The 18,623-nt window shown below is 37.8% G+C and overlaps 1 protein-coding gene across 5 annotated transcripts in view; it reads left to right on the forward strand.

Moving 5' to 3' along the window:
- The window catches only part of ARHGAP28 (Rho GTPase activating protein 28), a 197,342-nt gene that overhangs the window by 40,840 nt on the left and 137,879 nt on the right, over window positions 1-18,623 (forward strand). The window contains exon 1 of one of the 5 annotated variants that reach the window (XM_045781954.2): window positions 10,407-13,070. The exons of the other annotated variants lie outside the window; for them this stretch is intronic. The gene's annotated coding sequence lies outside the window, so the exon portion shown is untranslated. Of the gene's footprint in view, window positions 1-10,406; window positions 13,071-18,623 lie in introns of those variants that run through there. 5 annotated transcript variants of the gene reach the window in all.

An 18,623-nucleotide genomic window follows, 5' to 3' on the forward strand; every position in this document is an offset into this window, starting at 1 on the left:
CTGCTTACCTTTCAGTATACCACCTTCACACATGCTGTTAGTCAGCTGTTTGCAAATGCACTTGTAGCCTTGGGAGTGTTTTACTGTGTTACTGAAAAGGCTTTTCATCCCAGTAAGTTGATCTGCTGGCTGAAAAGCTCACAGAACGTATTATTGTTTTCTCATGCTATATTTTTCCTGATTCAGTTTATTTTACCCATAGAGACAAAAAAAAAAAATACTTCCCAAAAGTAGAAGACTTGTAAAAATGTAAATTCCTGCAATGTGAAAGCAGAGGTAGTAACTGGCACACTGAGGGGTTACTCATCTCTTTGTACAGTATCAGAGGCTGGCTGTCTAATTCTGTACCTCGAACATTGTCAGAAAAGCCTAGCTGTGTAATTCTGGGTAAATTATTTATGTGCTCTGTGCCTCATACAACATCAGAAGCCTCGCTTGTACAATGCTGGGCAAATTACTTAACCTCTCTGTGCCTCCATTTCCTCTTCTGTAAAATGATGTTAATAATAGTACAATCTTATAGGGTGGTACCAAGGATGAAATTAGTTAGTATATGTGAAGCACTTACAACACACCAATCAACACCTAATAAACATCTAAAATGTTTTACCATTACTATCATTATTTTAAGATTGGCATGGCATCTTGATTGTACATGTCTCCCTATAAAAGTTTAGACTACAGTTTGGCTTTCTAGTAGAAGAAACATAAACACTTGAGAAAAATAAAAATGACTTCATTTGTTAATGGCCACTAATGATCAAAATTAAAGACATAATTTATTAGGGTAAGGCAAATAGCTCATTTGACTTGTAAATGGGGAATGGTGCTTGAAGATGTTATTCTTCCCTTGTTGAATGTGTATCAATATTATAATATATTGTAAAATATAAATAATAAAGGCTGTACTCATAGGCTGCATCATTTGTTTCCTGTAGAAGAATTACCAAAGGCTGCTGTTTACAACTGAAGCCTACCTAAGAGCTGTGTAAAATGGGCAATAAAATCGAGCTTTAGTGGAAGTACAGCATAAAAGCAATAATCATCCTGTGACTTAATGCCCTCAGTATGTAGTTAATAATCGTTGGCACATAAATGCTAATAGTCAAAGCTGACTGTTCACAGCTTACTGTAAACAAGAACTATTTGCTGTCCTAGATTCAGAGCACAATTCCTCTGACAATAATTTTGCTTCTTTTGTTCCCAGTAATCATTTTGGGACCATTTGTGTTGTCAAGGAAGCTATAGTTTCACTTCCAGACTTTTTTTATTCCGAAAAAAGAGATGAGTTGAGATCTTGACATGTATTAAAACTTATTTTAAAGCTTGTCTGTAATTAATGGTAGTAGCTAATAATAATTTGTATTGATTATGCAAGTACTATTACTTTAGTAATATACATTCACCTTTCATTTCCCTCACCTGCTATATCTGTTATTGTGAAGTATCTTTTGGGTTTTTTACCCTTACTGGCATAAGGACTGAATTGAAAATAAAAATCTGTCAGCATTTACCAGCTGAAAGAAGCTAAAGTTATAATACTGATGAGACTGGTTTTCTTTTGCTCGTGAATAAGTCACTGCCATATGGAAAGCGCAGTAAAATCATGAGCCAGTATTCAGTGTGTTCTTGTTAATAGAAGGACCCTTATAAGACAGAAAATTCACAAGCAGTAAGTTTTGAGCGATAGCTAGTATTTCCTTTGATCTCTTTTTCTCAGACATTAAACTTGAAGTGTGTCTAGAAATGGCACTGGAATTATTCTTTTATTTCAGTCCAAGTTTGATGAACAACCAAAATTGTACAAATTTCATCTTCCAACTGAGGCCTTGTTTAATTAATTAAACCTTGTTTAATACCAAACGTGCTCTCTGTCTCCTGCTTCCTCATTCTATCCTCTTTAACCCTATTCTCATTTCCATGAAACTTACTATCTTCTTAAGTAGTACCTAATTTACTTATTTCTTGTCTGTATTATTTTTATCTGTATTACTAGAATTAAACTCTACTAGGGTGAAGGTCTTTATCTTGTTCTCTGATGAATGTCAAGAATCAGGTCTGAGAATCATACCTGGCATATAGTGAAGTACTCAATAAATAGTTGTTTGATGAATGAAAATTGTGACTAAGCCTTCCCTTTCCATTGAGTGAAGTCATTTTTACTGTATGTTAAAAGGGACCGTGTTGTACATACACTATATTGGAAGACTCATGGAAATTATTTTCATTAAGAGTTCTGTGCTTCCTCTTAGTGTACTTGGTACAAAAAAATCTTGAGGGGGCAATAATAAAATTCTGCTTAAAATTATCTTTAATGGCTTCCCTTTGTTTAAGGATAAGAACTGAACTGAAATCCATTCCATGGTCAGAAGGTCAGCGTCTCTTGACCATATCCACCTTTCTAGTCACCGTTGCTCCTCCCATTTCTTCAGGCTGCTCAGATGCCCCACACTCCGTCTTGCCCCATTTGTTCTGTCTGTAATGTTCTTCTGGAATCAACCTCATCACCCTGTTCACCAAGTTGAACCCTACTCATCTGTCCAACCGCAGCTCAAGCAGCTTTTCCTCAGAGAAGCCTTCACTCGTGACATTTATCACCATTTTGTAATTGCAGCCATAGGATTGACCTCCCTTTCAGACCACAGTGTTGACAAGGGCCAAGAATGTCTGTCTTTGCTTCACATTGTATATGTTATCTCCAGCATAGAGCCTGGTACCTGGTACATTCTTAAGGACATTTGATGAATGAAGGAATCGTTTGTTCTGTGTCAGCACTAGACCTATCAGAATGAAGCATGCCTTTGCTGGCAGAGATTCTCTTCAGGCCTGGTATGAGTTTACTCTCCCTCGTTTCCTTCTCCTTAGTCTCTCTCTCTGCCTCCCTGCCATCACTGCCCCCACTGTGGAAAGCTGACTGAAACATTGTCTTAGTTATTAGTTCTACTGCTATTATTAGCACTTAATAGAAATAGAGTAAGAAAATACAGATATCAAATAATTTGGTATTTCTGAGGAAAGGCACTTAAAAGGCTCATGTTGTTCTGTGTTTATGGGTCATACGTAGTCTCATTGGATAAGACAAGTACCCTTGATAATAAGATAGAAACCTCTGTGATATGGCGATGACCTGCAAAGATGAAATTCATTGTTGAACTACTACAGTCTGGATTGTTGCCACTAAAGGAAGATTTCTCATTTGCATAAAGACAAATGCTGATGTATAAAAAATAGAATGGTGACTGGTTTTACCTTGATATTCAACAGGATCAATAACATCAGTCTCTCAGTATTTTTCTTCTTAAAATACCCATCGTGTGAATGGGCATTTATGGACTTAATCCATTTTGTTTTACTATTTGTTGAAAGTTCTATGAAATAAGGTTTTTGTTTTGTTTTGTTTTTTTATTTTGCAGGGATCCCATCATTCACACTGCATGGTGTGTGTATTGAGGAGTGGTTAATGGGGAGTCACTTAGTTAAGTGTGACTCTAACTGTTGGCTGGATCTGAATCTCAATACGGCTTTATATTTTCCCATGCTTTTTGAGTATGCAGAAACTTTCCTGAGAGTGTGGAGGATAAAGGTAAAGAGAAAATAAAGGTATTCTTAGTCAGAAAGTCAAATTCTGTCTTGGTTTATGTACAAATGATGTAAATAAGCCCACTACAAAATTTAAACAGGAGAAAATTTAATTTAATTTCATACGCATGGGGAATCTACAGAGAAATGAGGTTCCCACTACGATTTTTTTTTTTTAAAGATTTTATATATTTACCTCAGAGCTCTACCCCAGGACCCTGGGATCATGACCTGAGCTGAAGGCAGATGCTTAACCAACTGAGCCACCCACTACAATTTTTTTTTGGTGAACAGAGTGATGCTTGATCATTTCAGTAAATTTTTCATTAATTGAAAAAGGATAATTGAATAAAACTTGAGAAGGTAGTTAATTTGTGATATAAGGATAAGAAGTGTAAGTTGTAAGGTAGCCATCCGCCTATGAAAAACATTTTTATATTGGCAAATTTGTGTATCCAGGTAGATCTCCGGAGTATATCTGAAGAAGAGTCTACTATATACTATATAATCACCCATTTTTTTTATCAACCTAAAAGGAAAACAAGTAAAACTGATATTATTATTAGTCATAAAGTGAATTTGACTCAGCGCAATAGTGATGTTTAGAACTGTGCTAAAGGAAAATTGAAAGTAATTAATTGCAAGACTTCCACCATACATTCGGATGTGATAAAAGTACCATTAATTTTTGCCATCAGATTGTTCCTAATCACCACAGGAATAGCTCAAGACAATAAACAACGTCTTAAGAGAGGCCTTAGTGCTGCGAGTTCACAGGAAGATGCCTCCTCTCCCTGCTACAATTGAGGGGTCCTTGGCCGGGACTAAGCTGGCCCTGACGGTATTGCAATAGCCTGTCTATCGGGAGCTCAAAGACTCTGCCTTCTGAAGTTGCAGTCTGTTCTCTAACCAATTGGATATGAACCGTATGCTAGCCCAGTGCATGAGCTAAGACCCTTAAATCCTGTTTCCAAGCTTGCCTTGGAATTCAAATCAATCATAACTCCTTGTAAGGTCCCACTGCATCCTATGTCATCAGTTTTTCTGTATTATCAACAGGGCTAATCAAATAATTCACTTTAATAGGATCCCTATGCCTAATCAGTTCAAATCTGCAAACAGTGATTTGACTGACTACATGTTACAGCTGGACCTAGGTGCTAAAAAATGGTAGCATTAGAAATTGTAGGCCCTTGCTGTGTACCAGCCATTTTCCTGCATCATCTTAGCCAGTATAATGATATATTTAACCAGGAGGATCTGTACTATTGTGTTTAAATCAAATGACCAGTGCAAATGTAAGTTTTCATCTCCAACAGAGGACTTACAGTGACATAGAAAAAATATGACTCAACAGCAATATTGCTATAGACTTTAGCAGTCAGATACAGGATATCATCAGCTGGTACTGGATTTGATTTTTCTTGTTTTATGGAAGATTTCTGTGTTTATGTTTATGAACAATGTTGGTCTGTTGGTTTTCGTTCTTGTAATGTCTTGTCTGGATTTCATATCAGGATAGTTTTGATTTCTTACAATGAATTGGGAGGAGTTCCCTGTGCCTCCTATTTTCTGTGCAGGTTTGGTATTTTTTCATTTTTAAATGATAGCATACTGTGAGGCCATCTAGGCCTGGAGTTCTCTTTGTGGCAGGTTCTAAATTATGAATTCAGTTTCTTTAATAAATGTGGGTAGATTCCATTTCTTCTGTCAGTTTTAAGTAGTTTATATCTTTCAGGGAATTTATCCATTTCATGTAAGCTGTTGGATTTCTTAGCATATGGTTGTTTATAATATTCCATTACCATCCATTTGCTATCTGTAGGATTTTTAGGGACTGTCCTCTTTTTCCTTCACAATACTGGTAATTAATCTCTCCTTTTTTCTCGATCAGATTGCTAAAAAATTATCAGTTTTATTCATCTTTTCCAAAACCCAGGTTTTAAAAAACTTATTTTCTCCATTTTTTACCTGCTTACTCTTTCTTTCATTAATTACATTTTTAATTGTTTCTTTGCTTTGCTTTATCTCGGGTTTAAGTTTTTCTTCTTTTACTAAGTTCCTGAGATGGAAGCTTAGATCATGGGTTATTGACTTCTCTTATTTTTAATATGAGCATTTAATGCTATAAAATCCCCTCTAAAGATTGCATTAGCAGCATCCCGTGAATATTGATTTGTATAGTTTTGTGGGATGATGTTGTAGTTTTCCTATTATTCAATTACAAATATTTTCTAATTTCCCTTAGGAATTTTTCTTTGATCTCTGGATTATTTAAATATATATTGTTTAATTTCCAATATTTGGGCATTTTTCTAGATCTCTTTTACCAATTTCTAAATAAATTCCATTATGGTCAAAGAACATACTTTATGAGTTAAGTCCTCTAAAATTTATTGGCATTTGTTTTATGGCCAAATATATGATTTATCTTGGTGACATGCACTGTGAGTTTAAAAAGAATATGTGTGCTGCTCTTTTGGGTGGGAGTATTCTGGAAATATCCATTAAGTTAATTTGGTTGATGCTGTTGTTTAACTTTTCTATATCTTTCCCAATTTTCTGTTGTTCTCTCTGTTACTGAGAGAGAAATGTTGACATCTCTAACTATAATTGTGATTTGTCTGTTTTTTCTTTCAGTTCTTAGAGTTTTGACTTTAAATATTTTGAAGTCTTGTGATTTAGTGCACACATATTTAGGGTTAGGCTGTTAGGTTCTTTTTATGAAATCAGCTTTTTATCATTAATAAATAATAATCTTTGTCCTTGGTCATATCTCTTGTTCTAAAGTTGTGGCTGCCATAGAGTTGTGCTATTCAGACCTCCTTTCCAAAAAGTATACTTAGCCCATTACTTCAACTGCCATACTTGTGGAATCTGCTACATATTCCTGCTGTGGCTGTGCTCTCCCCAGGATGCCGCCATCCATGACCGAGCACAACATGATACTGGAGCTGGGCTGTTTTTGCCCAGTGCCAGGTCTTCTACTGGGCAGTATCTGCTGAGGACTGCCCATCAGCCTGACTGAGACTCTTGCACCTGCACTGCAGCCTGAGGCCCTTCCAACCCAAATCTTCTTTCTCCTCTTTTCCTTTTGCTGGTGTCAGATAGCATTCATACCTGAAGGTCTTTCCGTGTCCAGTCCTGCTCTCTCTTGCCTTTGTCTTGCACAGGTGTTTTCCCAAATAAATCTCCTGAACCTCTGATTTAGTCTTGACATCTGCCTCCCCTAGGACACAAACTGCCACAGAAATCTTCTTTGTCTGAATTAATATGTCCATCCAAGCTTTCTTATGATTAATGTTTGCATGGTAAACAGTCCATCCTTTTACTCTGTGTCTTTATAGCTAGTGTGTTTCTTTTTCTTTTTTAAAGATTTATTAATTTATTTGAGAAAGAGAGAGAGCGCGCATGAGCAGGGGGAGGGTTAAAAAGAGAGAAGCAGACTCCCCACTGAGTGTGGAGCCCAACCCAGAACTCTATCCCAGGACCCTGAGGTGGTGACCTGAGCCGAAATCAAGAGAGGATCAACCGACTGAGCTATCCAGGTGCCCCTCATTAGTGTATTTCTTATAAGCAGCCTATGTGGTTGGGTTTAATATACTATCTTGCTATATGTTTTCTATTTATCCCATCTGTCCTCCTCTTTCCTGGCCTTCTTTTAGATTACTTAAGTATATTTTTTATTATTCCGTTTATCTCCAGTCTTGTCTTATAGCTGTTTATCCATTATTTTTAGTGGTCACTCCAGAGTTTACAGTATGCCACTTTAGCTTATCACTTTTCACCTTCAAATAATATATCACTTCATGTGTAATATAAGAACCTGTGACTTTATGCTTTCATTTTCTCTTTCCCATCCTTTGTGATATTGTTGTCATGAATGTTTGTAGATACATCAAAAACCTTATAATAATATATTGTGATTATTTTTGTTTTTAAACAATTCTATTTTAAGGAAATAAAAAAAACAAGGGCATACTTTAATTTTACGTGTGCTCACAAATTTACAAATGTCCACACATTTATTTCTTTTGTGCAGGTCCAAGTTTCCATCTGGTATTATTTTCTTTCTTGAAAATCTTGCTCTAGCGTTTCTCGTAGTGTGTATCTACTGGCCATGAATTCTTTGTACTTTTGTTTGTCTAAGATAGTATTATTTAGTCTTTGTGTTTGAAGGATTTTTCACTGGAAATAGAATTTTAGGATGACCTTTCATTTTTCTTTCAGTACTTTAAAGATGTCATTCAACTACTCTTTGCTCGTGTTGTTTTAATGAGAAGTTTGCAGTCATTCTTACTGTTCTTCTGTACATTATGTCTGTTTTTTTCCACTCTGCTGCTTTTGATGTTTCCCTTAATCTCTGGATTTTAGCAATTGTATCATGATATTTGCCGGGCTGTGGCTTTCTTTGTATCATCTTTGTTGGGGCTCATTGAGTTTTTTGGATTCTTAGTTTGTAGTTTTCATCGAATTTGGAAAAATTTCAGCCTTTATTTCTCTGTATCATTTTTATCCTCTGACCCCTATCCTATGACTCCAGTAACATATATGTTAGACCACTTGACATCATCCCACAAATCACTGACGGTGCTCATTTTTTGCAGCTTTTTTTTCCCTCTGTGTGTTCAACTCTTTTCTATATTGTCTTCAAAGATACTCGTCTTTCTGCAGTTAATGTCCTGATAATCCCATCTAGTATATTTTCATTTCAGATAATTTTTCATTTCTATGAAGTCTCATTTTTTAATTTTCTATTTGTTTCCTCATATATTTCCTTTAAGTCCTTAACGTATGTTGAGCATATTTATAATTGTCCTTGTGTGCTGATTCCTCAACTGTGTCGTTTTGAATCTGTTTCTGTATCTCATTTTCCTGCTTCTTTGCATGTGTAGTATTTTTTTTAATTGAATTCTAGATTTGTGATTTGTTTGTATTCAGTGTAAAGTTTGTCTTTCTCTTAAAAGGGTTGTTTGGGCAGGTCTACAGTAACCTTTACTGTAGGGTGGACTTAGCCATACTACTAAACTGATACTTTAAAGTTATCTTACTACTAAAGACTCTTCTGGGGTTGGGACCAGAAGCCCTAGGTGCTCAACACAGACTTTCTGGTCCGGTTATTAAAAATTCAGGTGTCTCCTAGCTCTTTGCAATATCTGTGAATCATTTAACTTAAAGATCCTCGTTTGCTTTTTGTCTGGCATCATGAAGTTAACCCTGTTTATGTGTGACTTACCATTTAGCAATAAACTCAAGGAGACCCTTATATGATTTCTTGAGCCCTGCATAGCTTCTTCCTGTCTGGTGCTTATCCTAGAAAATTTTATCTCCCTTAGCCTCTGTGAACTCTTTTCTGTGTCCCCTTAACTCAGTGAGACCCCAGGATTCTTAGGTTTCCTCTCACTGCACTTCGGTCTGGAGTGTGCATCAAGGATGAAAGCTGGGATAACTGTAGGCTTCACCTCAGTTGTTCTCCTTCTCTCAGGGATCACATCTTTATTTTCTTCTAATGTTTATAAGCAGTTTTTCACATATTTTATCCACTTTTCCAGTTGTATGAAAGGAAGGCTACTCCATTCCCAGTTAATCCGTCATGACCAGAAACAGAAATTTCGTATTTATGAATAATCTGGATGTTTTCTTTTACATATTAAGGTAGGCTTTGAGAACATCTCTGTTGCTGAACAAGAAGCAACTTTTCGGGAGGGAGAGAAGAGACTCCAAGGTCATTTACTTTGCTCTGGATTGGCACAGGCTGAGACTGGACATAGGACTATGGTTGGTCATTTCAGAAAGAAGGGAGTATGGGAACTGGGAGGTAAGGGGTGGCGGTGGCCCCTCTTCTTTCCAGGTACTCCATCCCCAATTATTAGTCAAGGACAACCTGTACCTTCAAACTATCCCAAGAGGGGAGTTTCCTGGCTAGAAAATTCTGTATCTCTTATTTATGGGTGGAATCGTCTTTCTCCATTGGATGTCTATAGCAACTTAAGTATTTCTTTTTAATCTTTTTCTTTTGCATCAGTATTATTTATTGAGGACTTCAAAAGCCAGGCTCTCTGTTAAGGATTTGTACTCAAAATTCATTTATTTTTCACCACTGCCCTAGGAGGCAGGCAGTGATATATGACCTCTGTTTTATCCATGAATAAAGCAAAGCACAGAAGGATTAACTTTGCCCAAGCTTGCACAGTGTGCAAGTGGCAAAGCCAGTTAGACCTATGTCCTTTTTACGTCATGCCCGGCACTCTTGATATTAAGCTATACTTTCCCTTTTAGTACACGCTGCCTTTGTACTGTAGTTACTTCTGTACCTGTCTTACCAGTTCATGAATTGATTGAGAATAGGAATGCTGTGTTTACACATGTTATGTCTTCAGAGCCCCTGACCACAGCAAGTTGAGAGGGAGAAAAGGAGGGACAAATATCATCTTCTTTATCTCTCATTTTGGGAAAGAAGATAGTCTTAACCTCTTAGAATTAACTTGCTATCAAAATACTTCCTTATCAATAAGAAGAGCTTTCAATGTAACTTTGTTTTACTTATTTTATTCCTCATTAATCATAGTTGCTAGAGTCAGCTCACAGGAAATCAGCCATCTTATAAAACAACAGCTGGCAAAAAGGAAACATTCATTATTATTCTGTTGTGCAGCGTGCATACCTAGTAATAGCAGGTTTTGGAACGTGTTCTATGTTATTTTCCTCTTTTAGTCATGCCTATAAAGTATCTTCCCTTAAAGATTGATTTTTATGTTTTTTGTAACATTAGATAAATGTTTACTAAAATAAGATATATACTTGACAGTATATAATAATAGAAATAGCATAGCAGAACCCTCTAATCAGTAACTTGAAGTTATCTTCTTTTTGTTTGCTAACCAAATACACAGTGATATCTTGATTAAGTCTGTCACTAACCGGGGCAATAAAACTGTCCTACAGGATATCGCTAGTGGTACATCAGCATCCCCAGGGGAGGATGGCGGAGCTTACAGGTTGGTGCTTCCAAGGGTTCTTCTTACATCAGATGACTGTTGGATGACAGTTTCGACAGTTCGTTCCCCTCCAGGGTCAAATGTACATGTTCTAGGAGGCATTTAAGCCGCATCTGATAACCCTCGTAGTTGAACTTACAAGCTCCTGTAGACTGGTGTTTATCAGGGCAGAGGCTACACGTAAGGTGAGAAAGCCTTGCTGCTGGAAGCTGTTAAAAAATCTGTTTCAAAAGTCTTTAGAATCTGTAATTACTTAATTACATCAGAAGCTGCATCAGAGAGGAGTGGGTTTGTGGCAAACAACGTCACAACGTCTGAAACTTTGAGCTCAGAAAAACAGAATATAGATACTTGGTTTTATATGACCACCACTCTCTGTTCTCCAGAGATTCTTCTTTCTTATAACCACTTTCAGGCTCATGATTATGAAATGCTTCCTCATATTGCAGAACCAAAATGACTTCATTCAGAGTGAGAAACTTTAAACTTTATTTTCCATTTTAACACTTCCAAAAAGATCTGTAGTTAGCTCTTATTCTATGTATAAAGTGCAAGCCAAGAGAGAGGGCAGAGAGGAAAGGAGGAGAGACACGGAAGGTCCTATTTCTCAAGCAAAGCAAGAGAAATCCTTAGAAGTAAGAGGGAACTATGTTTCACGTGATCTTTTAAGATGTGGGATCTTTCCTCTCTTGGTAATTTAATAAAATGGACAAGTATCCACTGAATCGCTTTCTTCTTTACACATGATAAATTAATGAGCAGCCATCAAAAAATTGATTTTTAGTCTCTTGTGGCCTGAACTGGCCTGAACTGGATTGAGGCAATGATGTGAAGGCTCAAAACTAAATCTGTTGTTTCAGATCCCTGAGATATCCTGTCTCCCGGCATGTTGTTATGTCATATTAAACATTAGTAATTGGATCATAGGAACCACAAGGGACCACAGGTTTGTATCCTCCTTGTCTGGGTAATGCTCTTTAAAACAGTCAGTGAGTCCTTACAAACCCCACTGCCACCATACTAGAACTTGAAGGGCACCAGAGGAAGAGAGTTTCTATTTTTAACAGAAAGAGGCCTGAGGAAGGATTTTAGGTAGATTCTAACTAAGGTAAACTCTTTTTCATTGAATTAATTCATACTGAATGTTGTACCTCATATGCATGTTGTAAGAAACCTCTACCTTAACCATCTCAATAATGTATTTGAACGCAGGGTAATCTAACAAAACATAAAGTCATATTTGTGTCAAATGTTCTTAAGAGCTCCGACTTGTCTTAAAATTCTATTATATTGCATTTTTCCTCGGATGTTTTTCTCTAGAAAAAAAGTTGTGGTTCATTCATTAATTCAGTGTCTGTTACAGGTTTACTGTGTGTAGAGCATTTTGCTTGGCTTTTCTGAAATTATGCGTTTATCTCTTCATTTATTTAGCAAGTACTTATCGTATATTAATAAATGCTAAGTGCTATTCTAGGTCCTGGGAATATTGTTAAGTATTCATTACCAATGGGGAAGTCAGACAACAGGCAAGTGAACAAATGCATACATAATATAATTTTGGGGAGATGAGAGGGGATGTATTAGCTCTTTGTATCCAGCTACTAATGACTGATACTATGTAACAGCAGCTGGGAAATTGGATGCCAGGATGCAGTGACAGCATGATCTAACTTTTATATAATATATAAGGCAAAATACAGGGTCTTTTACAGTTATCTTATGCAGTAGACAATAGACATGTAAAGTACATGTTATTTTTCCCATTTATTCAGACAAAGAAAATGAAGCTCAGATGGAGTGAATTTCTTTACTTAAAGCTAGCTAATCCCAAAGGTTTTTTGCATCAAGCCTTTGCCTTCTGACCATAAGATGCATGTTTTTGCTCTGCATTACTACTTGGTACATGTTGGATTAATTATCTACCAATTCTTTTGTTCCTACATTTTAGGTTAAAATTCTTACAGGAGTAAAAATACTTATCAAATCATGATAGATACAGTGTTTGCTTTTGACTTTGAAAATACTTTAAATAAAGCCTCATATCTGTTTAGTGGGGAAAAGAAAAAAGGGGAAGAATATAAAACTTGCCCTCGCACACTGCACGGGTTTTCATAAATCTCAGCCTTCTCGAGGCTGATTACACTTTGCAGTCTTCCTTAGGAAATGGGTGAAAATTGGAGCTGGGACACAAACAGGAAGGCTGGGAGGCAGATCTGTCCCACAGGCACTACCTCTTTAAATAGCTACCGTGCAGTAGGAATTAGTTCTCCTCCTGCAAGAAACTCCACTGCCCTTTGTTTCTTTGCCCTGGGCTAGAGGCAACCAGTGCTGTCCTGTCTCGGAGGGGGAGGCAGTGCTCAGAGTGCGTGGGGTGGTGGATGTGGGCTGGAGGATGGCCTCCCCACCTCTGGGCCATGAGGACACATGGTCGCACAGATGTTTGGTACTTCTCCCTTAAGAATATCATCCGGGAGACTTTTAACCTCTTAAAAGGTAAGGTTGAGAGCACTTCCTAGATCAATCGCTTGGGCTACAGGCTTCTTTCTTCAGACTGATTGTTTCATTTTAAGAGAGGAAAGAAGAGAGTAGATGGTTGCTATAGCTTTTTTTAAATCCATTTTTAATTGAATGCGTAAGTAGAGCTTATGGTTTTATTAGTAGGTTATAGGTACATAATGTTAAGTGATAGTAAACTGTGATTTTTTTAACCTTTCAAAGAGGATTTTTGATATAGGGTGGACGTAAGTTTCTAAAGCTCAAATATAGAAGGAGAGTAGATAAGCCCTGTTACTAATTTGGGAAGACTAGTTAAGATGGAATTTTAATAGATGCATACAAAATGAATGGCTTAGAGGTCTTTTGATTCCAGTCCCTGCTTTTGAGCAGGAGCCTTTAAAACTCTAATCCAGGGGCTCCTGGGTGGCTCAGTCAGTGGAACGTCTCACTCTTGGTTTCAGCTCAGGTCAGGATCTCAGGGTCGTGAGATCGAGGCCTGCGTGGGACTCCGTGCTTAGTGCACAGTCTCCTTGGGATTCTTGCTCTCTCTCCTTCTGACCCTCCCCCTGCTTCCCTGCATGCTCGCGCTCTCTCGCTCTCTCTCTCAAATACACCTTTAAAAAAAATAGATAAAACTCTAACCCAGCCTTTCCAGATCATTATCTAATTTTGGAAACATCTACTGAGGTAGACTCCATTACCCAAGCAAGCACTTCCACTCTTTAGTGGAATTAAGGTATTTCTTTGGTCAGGCTACCAAGCCTTTCCTCTGGTTTTCCATGTTTGGACAAAGGGCGCCAAGCAGAAGCAGCTGTGTTTTTGCCCTGTTCTAGAGAAGAAGACAGGAAGGTGGGGAGGGAGTGCCCATTGCATACCTGCCTTTCAGAAAATACTGTGCCTGGGATTTTTGTGTGCTGCCTTTGTCCATTTTTTCTCATCTTTTCCTGGCCTCCGCCTACTCCTCCCTTATGTGCCTTCTTCAAGAAATTGGTACCTGTGTTAGGGCATACTCTCAAAGCCAGCCTTAGTCTGATTAATAGCAAGCAGAAGGCCTATTTCAAGAAACACAAATGCAGTCCTTCCCAGAAAGGTTTCCACAGTATCTGTTAACCTCCTTTCATGTTTAATTTTTAGAGCACTGTTATCCATACAGCCCCTTTGTCAGTGACTCCTTATATGTCTTGTCTTGTCTTTCTTTCTTTCTTTCTTTCTTTCTTTCTTTCTTTCTTTCTTTCTTTCTTTCTTTCTTTCTTTCTTTCTTTCTTTTTTCTTTCTTCTTTTTCTCCCCCCCCCTTGTTTTTGTCCTTTGCGTTGTCTTTCACAGGAAGGGGAAGTACTAGGACGGGTACTTTTGTTGTTTATTTGAATTTCATTTCCTTCAAATTAGAGTCATTTGCTTCACAGTGTTCTGGGTTCTTTTTAGTTAAGTAGCATCATCTTTATATTTTTGCCAATGTGTTTATAGTTTCTTTATTGTTTTTAAATTGTTTTACTACTAATGTATTTTGTAATCAAAGGTAGAGTCTACTTTAGCCCTGGTGAGCCTTTTTAGAGTAGAGTGTGTTAAAGCCCATTTAGATGAAATACTGCTTTTCTTGTATGGTATGAGTTGGGAGGGGAAAAGGCTTTTTTTTTTTCTTTTTAGTTTTACCTTTAGATTTCAGAGTGTGGTAAGCAAAAGCAAGGTCTATGATAGGTGATACATTTCCAGCATAATGTCTAGGATATGCTTGATGTGCTTATTTGTCTGTGAAAATAATTCTATACTAGTGTGCTTTGATTATTATTACTAAATAGGGAGTCTTTCTTTAAATCTTGTAAGTAAAAGGGATTTACATTATTTTTAGAAATCGTTCTCAAATTTGACATTCTATAGTTTTGTTTTGATAGCCCCCATAGTTCTACATGTAATAACTGCCCTCTGCCCAGCCCCCTTTGTACACATCCTATGTCTTATGAATTTTGTAAGGCACTTGTTAAACTGTAGACTAAGGGATTAATTGAAAAGTAACTGTGCTAATCAAAAGCAAGTTTAACAAGATAAAGCTTGTGTTTAGATAGGAAAATATTTTAAAAAGACTTAATTTTTATGATCCTAAAGCTGAAGGAAAAAAAAAATCAGATGGAAAACAGAACAATGCTTAGCTAACTTAAGCAGAATCTTTACAGAGAAGGAGTTCTGAAGACAATGGGCATAATAACGCAAGGCTCTATTAGCCGAAGTTCCAGCAGAAATTTTAGAAAAATAAAATCACTTGTGAGATGAGCTACAAGGAAATCAGTGCCCCTGTGCAATAAGGAGAATGACAAAGTCACGTAACAGATTTACTGGAAGGCCGCCTGCTGACCTGAGTTGAGCAGAGTGCAGGAATGTGTTTCAAAGCCTGTTTAAAACCCCAGAGGTGGTGTTTTGAATCACTCTTGCTGATGTAAACACAGACCCTGCCTGGAAATTTTCCAAAAGCGGAGAGGGTAAAGGCAGTTCAGTCAAGATGTGCAGTGTTATTATAATAAAGACATGGGGAAGCAATTCACCACCATCTTGGGAGACAGAGTCGAACAGCCTTTCGGCTATCTCTGAAGGTGTAGTGTGACCTGGTGATAAGACCATTCCCGAGAGAAGATTGCACTGAGAACAATCACCCCCAAGTGCTTATCTAAACAAAAGGAAGGGGGGGATTGAGAAAAAGGGAATTGTTTTTTAGTGATATAGAAGCCTGTGGATTATTTAAGGGGACAAAAACTATTGAGAGGAGCGTTTGGACAATATCAGTGCTGATGAGATGGACATTCATTGCTAGGGCACTTTAGTGATGAATAAATGATAAGTTCCCAAAGCTCAGGTAGCAAGCGAATGCGTTTGTAAGTGAGCAAGCAGGTCTTGTCTCTGTTAGCTATGAAGATCACCGCACGTAATACCCCATCTGCTAGATGTATTTGATGAAATGAACATGAAATTCAAACTTTCCAGATTTCTCATATGGATATACAGAGTAGTACGATTGGGGTCTGAAGTGAGAGGATATTTCCTGTCCAGCTGCACATCACCCTAAAGGAGACTTCCCCAGAATCCAACCTGGTACTTTACAGAAATCACTATTTGGGACATGAGGCGTCCATTATTTTGTTTCAAAAGACAGAAAGACACAATATTTCATTATTTGTGTACTAAAGTGGTATGTAACTATCTGAAACTTACGGAATAAGTAGGTGGTAAAGGAGATGTTTCTTCCTGTTCCATAACTTCCAGAGCTCATTCCAAATAACGCCTCATCCACTTCAAAAGGAATGCTGGAGGTGTGGAGGCAGTAACCCCGCACAGTGCTGCCTGTGATGGCGGGAGTGTACAGGAGAGCCTTCTGGGCTGGTGTAGGGCATCCAAAGGAACTAGGTGACCATTCAAGACAGGACGCTCGGAAGCAGTATAGTTAAAATGGAGGCTAACAGGCAGTTCACCTACTTGAAAAGATTTCTTTTAAAATAATTGCATATTATATAGTAATTGTCTTTCATTCTTTGCCAACCTCGAATTATTCAGTAGGTACGAATCTTCTAGTGTATGTTAGTTGAAGTACGACAGGATTTATCACTTGATCCGTCCCCAGCTGCTGCAGCTGCTCCTGCTCCCCTCCTTTTTCTAACAAAACACTCCCAAGTGCAGTCTCTGTTTGAATTAGGGAAGTCTGTGGATATCCCTTACCACCAAGAGGTTGCAGTTCCTTCAAAACTGCTTTCTAATCTATGAAATAGAAGAAATCAGAAGCCAATATCAGACAAGCTCACTTTGAGCTTTTTCAAGAAGTCTGATTTCCAAAGTCCCAGAAATGCCTAAGCTGTCAAAACGTCTGCCACCAGCAGTCTTTAGATTTTGATGGTAATGATGAGTAGAACTATAGAATGGGTGCAGGCATTTTATGAATACTGTTTTCTTTATCTTCACAAAAACTTCACGCAGGAGTGGGTATCCACAGTTTACAGATAAGGGGACTGAGGCACCGTGAGGCCAAGTGTCTTGCCCACATTTTATATAGCTCATGAGTGTCAGGGTAAGAATGTGAACCAAAATTTGTTTGACTCTGAGGCCTGGACATTTTATCCCACACAATGCTGAGTGAATGACAAAATTTGTTACTTGTGTTTTCTAGTCTGGAGGTAATAGGAAAACTCTGAGATTTTGGTGAAAGTTGCTGTAGGACTTTGAACAATCAAGGAAGCCTGTTTCTCCTTATTAATAGGACCCCCATATTCTCTATTCTCTGATTTTTTACTTCCTTTTTTGACCTACTATCTTGAAAGAGAAGGTCGTATCTATTCTTCTTCCACAGTAATATATAAATCTTGGTGTGTGTGTGTGTGTGTGTAGGGGATACTTTTGGGAGAAAAGAAGGGAAAGGATCATATTACCCCCTATAAATTGCAAAAAATTGAGAAGGAATGTATTATAGAGAATTATTGTATGTTGTTAAGCCCTGAGGGGACTCAATGAGCATTTTCAGTAATCTGTTTACAATTCCATCTGTTTACTGAAGATTTGGCTTTTTGGCAGTTACTTGACCACTTCGGATTGTAAACTGATTCATCTGTCAAAGTCCAGCTTAAATTCCACACCCTCCTTCTCCCTTCTCCCTGTTTTACCACTCCCCTCACAGTGACATCTCCAAATTCCTGAAGACTAGGTTCTCAGTATCTTTCCTTTAGTATTTATATACTCCCATACTCAGCAAGGTGAGTTTTCTTTTTAAAAGCATTACCTTGTTTTTGGCTGGCTTGTGGATGCCCACTGGACACTGATTGCTTCCTTTACTTTGGTAACATCCCTCCTCCTGCATAACTAATGGGGAGCTGGTCTTTATTATTAGTTGATTCATTGGGTATAGTATCCTCTCCGTGGTTCTGTTTTTGTATTGTGAGTCTAAACAGATTGTTCTTCCCAAGACAGATCTTGAAATGTTTGGTGATCGTGATCATGCTTCCCTTCTCCAGCGCTTTCAACATTTTCACACGTGGCGCATCCCCTTGACCGTCTGTCTTCATCCATCCTGCTCTGAATTCAGTCCTGGCTGTCAACATTCACCCTTGGTGCCCAGAGCCGAATTCCAGTTCTGCCGTGTTTAGGATAATCATCTCCTCTTTCTGTGTGATATACTTCTGTGCCGCTTAATCTTCCACTTAGTTTTCTTGGCATCCATGTAGCGCTGTTAGCTTGTACTGACCGATTTGGCCAAAATCTCTTCATCTTTTTCATATGAACTTTACTCTTGCCAGGAAGCAGTCATCCTAAACATGGACAGCTGAAGTTTCTGAACTTCATCCCCATTCCTATTAAACTTCATCCTGTTAGTTTCAGTCCCTTAGGCCTCCCAGTGGAGAATTTCTTGAAGTGGATTATTATCCAAAATAGTCTGTTAGACTAAGTAAGGAAAATGATCTTCTGAGAAAAAAGTTCCTAAGCTTAAAAAAAAAAAAATCTAATCTTCCCAAAGAATGTTTCATGTTACCTTGTAGAGAAAACTTTGCATAGCCTAGTAGTTAAAGCCCCATAGTGTCCTC

Source organism: Ursus americanus, chromosome 19 (genome assembly GCF_024610735.1).
Source record: "Ursus americanus isolate L20-20 chromosome 19, mUrsAme1.1.p, whole genome shotgun sequence".
Lineage (NCBI taxonomy): Eukaryota > Metazoa > Chordata > Mammalia > Carnivora > Ursidae > Ursus > Ursus americanus.